General features: G+C 35.8%; 1 pseudogene; it reads left to right on the forward strand.

The window, feature by feature from the left end:
• LOC115879682 overlaps positions 1–6,405 on the forward strand; it is a 107,234-nt pseudogene extending 100,829 nt beyond the window's left edge.
• Positions 6,406–6,913: the final 508 nt, after the last annotated feature.

Consider the following 6,913-nt stretch of genomic DNA (forward strand, 5'->3'; position numbering starts at 1 on the left):
GTATATTATTTACGTTTTACCTTCATATTAGGCGATATTATCTAGAGCTTATAAAGAATCTGGTAATTTGTTGATATACTCCTATGGGAAACAATAAACAATTCAACAACCTTCTGACGCTTCTTGTTCAGTAACAAACTTACAGCTCGGATTCTGATCCGCCACCACCTCACCAAATCCGTTCTCTCTCTCTTCCCACCACCAGTAGGTCAAATGTACGGATCCAACGGCCAAGTGGTGAAGGTGAGCAGCGGCAGCACCACGACGCTGGCCGACGGTCACCACCAAGCCGCCGCCGCCACGATAGCGCCGCCGTCGTCGGGAAACTGGCGCCGCCCTGCGGGCCCGCCCGGGTTCCGCAAGCCGCCGGCCCGGGACCGCCCCTACTGCCCGGCAGGGTAGGCCGAGGCGCGTCGCCCGCCGCCCCCCAGAACGGTCAGAGCGACGGGCCCGCGCAGAAGGACGAGTGGTTCGTCTAACAGTAGGTTAGTACCGTCCCTTATGCAAGTGCTGCAACTAGCTTGATGTAAAACATTTTTTACTCTAATAAATATTGCACAAAACTATAAGCAAAATGGAAATTCATATGGTTAAGCACAAATGAGTGGCGTTTCCTATAAACAATTTTAAAGTGATTCTTTATTTTTGAGTCTAAATAGCATATAAGCATCTTACAAAAATAGTATTTTCTGTAGTTTTCTATAGTGTTTATAATACACATTACAAGATATTATGTTCGTAATGAAACCTAAGATCTAAATCATATTTCAAATACTAAGCTGATATAAAAAGGTTAACCACTAAACGTAAAGTCTGTACGATATTATTTAAGACTGAGTATAGAGAATATGTAAAACATTAAACCAGAACTTAAAATTAAACTTAGCTGTTCGTTCTTGCAGCAATCCTGTTTCAAAGAGTAGCAGCGTGAGGTGGGACTTGTATCTCTGTACCTACTCTCTCTCTCGGCCAATGCAACAAAAGGGGCCAGGATGAGGACACCATGAACCAATACAGCCGTAACTATCGACTAGGCTTAAAAACAGGAACGAAGCAACATGCGGCTTACGCTACGTCCACACTGCACTGGGGCAATCTAAACATAGGGTAAACTACCCGTACACAGGACATCCGTCCATCGGACACCTGTCCATAGGAAAATTACATATACATGGGAACACTACCCGTACCTTGGAAAATGTCCGTACCTTGGACACTGTCCATTCCTTGGACCCTTGAAATACTTCCGAGGGCTCAATAATAAACAAAGGCAATTGTCCTTTTTTCCAACGTGTCAGCAAAATACAAATACGAGTTAAGGTGGGCTAATCCAAAACTCTACCCTGTTGCTTTGAAATAGCAGCCGATTCAAATTAAATAGCAAGATTTAAATTACCATTTCTGAAAGCTGGGACTGATGGCGACCGTCCGGCCAGAGGCCAGACCAAAAATGAAGTTAAGTGCGGAGAGCGAAATCTTGGAGCGATGTTGACAGCGCCTCCACAGAAGCAGTGAAACGATAACAGGGTTGTCGACTAGAGGACGTAAAAATTACGCAAAAAATTAATAAAATATCAGGTCTGACATCATATATATCATATACAAAGACATGTAACGAACTAAAAACGTTACAATGAACATTTAAAAGTATAGTTTTCGCTCTTAAATCAAGAATACCTTTTATCTTGCTTGGAATAAATGTCTCCATGTTTGCAAATTGACACAGCAAGGTCGGTAGATACAAAGATACAGAATGCGCGTAATTTTTGGCAGGTATATTTAAATATATTTTTACAGGTATAAATTGGCGGGTTCATAACCATAACGTGATCTTTTATACCAAAGAATAACTAGAGAACGATCAGCCAACGTAATAAAAAGTGAACATTTTTTTTTCTGTAATCTATTAGGGACTCATTCACGGGCAATTTATGTTATTAAATAAAAAAGTCGGCTGATGAAATTTGAAAAAGTTGTAACGCATGTGATTTATGATTATGTTTGTGCTGTTTTATGGCCCTAGCCCTTTTCGTGCTCTTAGTCATTTTGAAACAGACTATAAGGTACATCCGACCGTTTGGTATTCACGGGAAGGATAAGCCGTATAGAATTTCTTATCAAGAACTGGAAAGACAAAGGAATAAAAATAACAGGTTTCTCAGAGAATATTGCTTGCAAGTGGTACAGACATACGCTCCAACAATTAGTCCCTCGAACGTGGAAGTAGAAGAATTGAAATCAACCAAGTACTGGACAGCAACACTAGTCATTTCATGTATCTTATAAGGTTCAAGTATCTTATAATGTATACAGGGTGAGTCTTAAATAAGTGTAAATATTTTCAGGGCTGGCATATTTCGACCCCAGGAACACGTCTATGAGGTTTTTTTCACAAAAAAAGATGTTGAAAATCGTGCATTTTCTTTTAAATTTCCCTGTATATTTTTCGAAAACTTTTTAGAACTGTCTGTTCACCGCAAATTTTCCCACGGTATAATTTTTTAATCTCTGATATTACCATAGTTACGGCGTTACGGCTTTACTCTATGGTTTTGGCACTAAAAGGGATGCAATTGTAGAAAAAATCCAGTGGCTCTCATAATTTAAAAAAAAATCATTTTTTTTAATTTTCAAACTTCAATAACTCGGTTATTTTGGACTTATCTCAAAAATGGTAAAGAGAAAATATGTTTCTTTTATCGAGGTCTACCGGCCCTGAAAACATTTGCACTTATTTAAGACTCACCCTGTATATCTTATAACTTCAATGCACAAGTGAGAAAATTGCAATTTTTTAAATATCTTCATGTATGTTGTATTTGTAAATATTATTAGAATGTTTTATTTGTAAATATGATTTCCAGAATTTATTATGAGCTTTCTTCTCCATATATGCACAATATTAACATGATAATTTAAAAGCAAATTTTAGCGAATTAATTCTGAAATTTGGCAGATTTTGCTCCATCAACATAATGCAAATACGAGAGACAACTTATGAATATGGAATAACCCGCTATTGTCGAATAACTTTGCAGAAATGATGTTACCGTAAATGGACATAAAAGGACAAACAAAAAAATAAAATACCGAATTGAATCAAATATTCTGCTATTTTTAAAATAGAGCAAAATTATTTTTTAACACTCAATAATTCGACTTAGACATATAAGTCTAAGGGTGGTCCAAACCATTGTTTTACTTTTTTGACAAAATTTGTTATTTTTATTTTTTTATGAGTTGCCATTAAAAAACACAATAATACATACTACCCTAAATTTTCACCCTCCTACCATCAACCCCTATTTTTTAATACGAGTTTTTTTTTGGGGTTCCGTACCTAAAGGGTACAAACGAAGTGTTAGTAATAGGGTTCCCATTACTAACACTTCGCTGTCCTTCCGTCCGTCCGTCTGTCACAAAGGTCTATCTTATGAACCGTTATAGCTAGACAGTTGAAATTTTCACAGATAATGTATCTATGTTGCCGCTATAAGAACAAATACTAAAAACAGAAGTAAATAAATGTTTATAAATAAAAAAGTACTTTCATTAAACATTATCTTTTAAGTAAGAATTTTACATAGAATCTTTCTAGTCCTCGGTAGCCGTGTGGTTAAAGCGTTAGGACTTTATGCTGCTATGACGTTGCAGGCGTAGTAAGGCAGGTTGGAATCCTGGTCAAGGTGACTTTTTAATCGTTTTTTTTTAATTTTTACATATTTTTACCAATTTTTTTTTTACTTTTTACATATTTATTATTGATTAATACTTATATTATATTTTTTAATACGCGCATTCAAAATTCTAGCTAAATCGGAAAAAAAGTTTATAATAATATAGTGTCTAATGTTGTGTAGATAATGAATGGTACGGAACCCGTCGTGCGCGAGTCCGACTCGCACTTGACCAATTATTTCTTAATAGTTTTAGTTACCATACTCTTCCGAAACGGTTTAACCATTATTGATAAAAAAATTTACGTATATTCAGTAGGTTTGAGAAAAAGTTTTTATCTATTTTTTATACTCCTAAGTGATAAGGGCGGTTCACCCCAATTTTTTTTTATTTTGGGACAAAATTTTTATTTTAATTTTTTTATGATGATGCCTTAAAATATTCATACAATCCTAAAATTTCACCTTTCTTCCATCAACCCCTATTTTTTAATAGGGGTTGTTTTTTTAATAGTTTTAGTTACCATACTCCTCCGAAACGGCTAGACGGATTTTGATGAAATTTTATATGTATATTCAGATTCAGTAGGTCTGAGAATTGAATTGTTCTTATCTACTTTTTACACCTCTAAGTGATAAGGGTGGTTCACCCAAAAAAAATTATTTTTATTTTTTTATGATATGGCATTAAAAAACACATACAACCCTAAATGTTCAGCATTCTACCATCAACCCCTATTTGTTAATAGCGATATTACAAATTGGTTTTAAAAATAGAATACCTTTAATTAAGATCGGGTATACCTATAGCGAGTGTAATGGTACTTACTCAAATTTCAATATACCAGGTAGATTCCCATCACTGACCTTAGCCACAGCAACGCGTGGCCGGGTCTGCTAGTACTTTTATATATTTTTTTTATTTCATACCTTTCCTAATATTATACCAAGGGCTGGCAAAGGTTAGTCTTGGGTCGAGATTTCCGTATGTAAGAAGAGTACAACGCGTTTTTAATGTACTGAACAAAGAGAGAACAGTAAACACGTTGCCAAACGTAAGAAATAAACCTAGAAACTGTGCACATTGCTCAGAGACGTGGAAGGGGATATAGCAGATTTGTCGCTGTCGACCGGTCGACCCAATCAGTATTGACAGTACATCTGTCAGTACTTAAAGTTCCAGGGAAAGGTGTACATTATGCGTCCAGCTGCACGATTTAATTACGTCTCGTGATACTTTATTTGTTTATTTATTAACGAATCGTTGTAATTTTGCCTATAGCTTGAAAAATTTTAAGTGCAAGTTAGAAACACTTGCATTTTTGGTAAAAATAAGTGGAATTGAGTTGGTGTTTGACAGTGGTCGCGCTATTAGAACTCTGAATTCAAAAATCTATATCTCGAAATATATTAGAAATAATTGATTGTAGTTTTTTCAAAAGTTTTTTCTTCGCAGACAGTATGGTGAAAATCTTTATAAATAAAAAAAGTTACACGATTGCTGAAAATTGTTATGCACTAAAAGTAAAAGGATGGGCTGTTTAAAATTTTAGAATGGAAAAAACAACCTTATCGATTTTTTCTTATTTAAACATACTGTAAAAAATCCGGTCTACAAAATAAAAGAAAAAGTTTCAATATCTAAAGTGGTTCTTAAGTTATGACGTGTTATGTGTTAAAAACGTGAGTTTTAAATTATCGCGATTACTGACGTTTACTCGTTATAAAAAAATGGACACCCTAACAATATCCTTATAATTCCATTTCAGATGCTCAGAAACATATCTAATGATTTTATCTAGTTATCTTTTTGAAAAAAGTATTTTAAAAATAAGCGGTTTGCGATCGTGATTTTACTTTTTTTATTGATAGGGAAAGGCGTACAGGCAACTCCGCAACAGCATACCGTCGCGTTTCTCTCACTCCGACTTAATCCCTATGCGATTTACTTCCTCACACGTAAATACCGACCCAAGAGTAACAGTTGCCAGCATGGTATACCTAATATACTTCTTCGAGTTTTTATGAGATATGAATATAGAAAATATATTCTGTTTGTTGCAGGAGCATCCGGGTCGTAGCCTGCAGGGTGAGCCGAGCGAACACCGAACCCAGCGCTCGGCGTCCAGCGCAGATCCCTACGATATCGACCGTCCGCGCCACCTATCAGCGGACTGTCGCCACCTTTTTCTCCTTCTAGATTCTCCTCCAACAACTTGCGAATCTTAACGATAAGTATTTTTGTATTTGGTCGAGCGAACGCGACGACTTAACGTTTATTCGCGATATTTTCCTTTCTACGAAATGCACCTATATTTTACGTTTATTTCTCAAATGAAATGGTGACCCATAAACTAGAAAATTGAAAAAAAAATCCCTTTATACCTTCCACTAATCCTCTAATTTAAAAATGGCGAAAGACTGACATTACTTCGGCACGCGCAAGTATCGTCGTGACGTCACAGTCAGCTATTGAACTGCCGCATGCCGTTGCGACTGCGTTCCTATTGGTCTATTATCGAAAGCTTATTAATAGCTTGGATTAGATATAAAAAAGAGGCACAAGAGTTGCACAACAAAGATGCACAACTCAAGTTAAAAAAAAGGTTGTCTGAGTTTTTTGTTATATTTTCTGATATAAAAAGGGGAACTTGGTTAAGAGTCTATTACGCTGTACTTTCGGGTCGTTCTCAGCGGTCGGGTAAAGCGGTCGTATGACCGAAGGAAATATATATTATAATTCAGAAATCTGCATAAGGATTAGCCCGATCCTGTCGTGTTAAGCCACACCTAAAATTCCAAACACACGTGCTTTGATTAAGGCTTAATTAAGGTTTGCAGAGCTTCAGCATTTGCCATAAAATAGCAAGCAATTTGTTACAAAACCATATAAATTATATATCACTGTAATCACAAAACTTCCATCTATTTCCGTATTGTAACGGAATTTTAAATTATATCTTTATTTTCGAGAAAATTTGGTCCAAACATTTTGTTGATGTTTGACGATCAAGATCTTAAAAATAAAGAAGTTGTCTAAAAATGTGTTACAATGCGGATATAGTATAATCCTTTATCTTTAATTTCCTTCTTCATTTGTGTAAAAATACCTAGCCAGTTTTACATAAAACGTTAAATGCCGAACGCTTATTTTGGTACTTTTTCGGACTAGTGTAATGGACTCTGACTACTTTTCCCTACTTTTTACCTACTACTCTTTAGAGTTTAAATTTTAA

This window comes from Sitophilus oryzae, unplaced genomic scaffold (genome assembly GCF_002938485.1).
Source record: "Sitophilus oryzae breed Bouriz unplaced genomic scaffold, Soryzae_2.0 scaffold_1583_pilon_pilon, whole genome shotgun sequence".
Taxonomy (NCBI): domain Eukaryota; kingdom Metazoa; phylum Arthropoda; class Insecta; order Coleoptera; family Curculionidae; genus Sitophilus; species Sitophilus oryzae.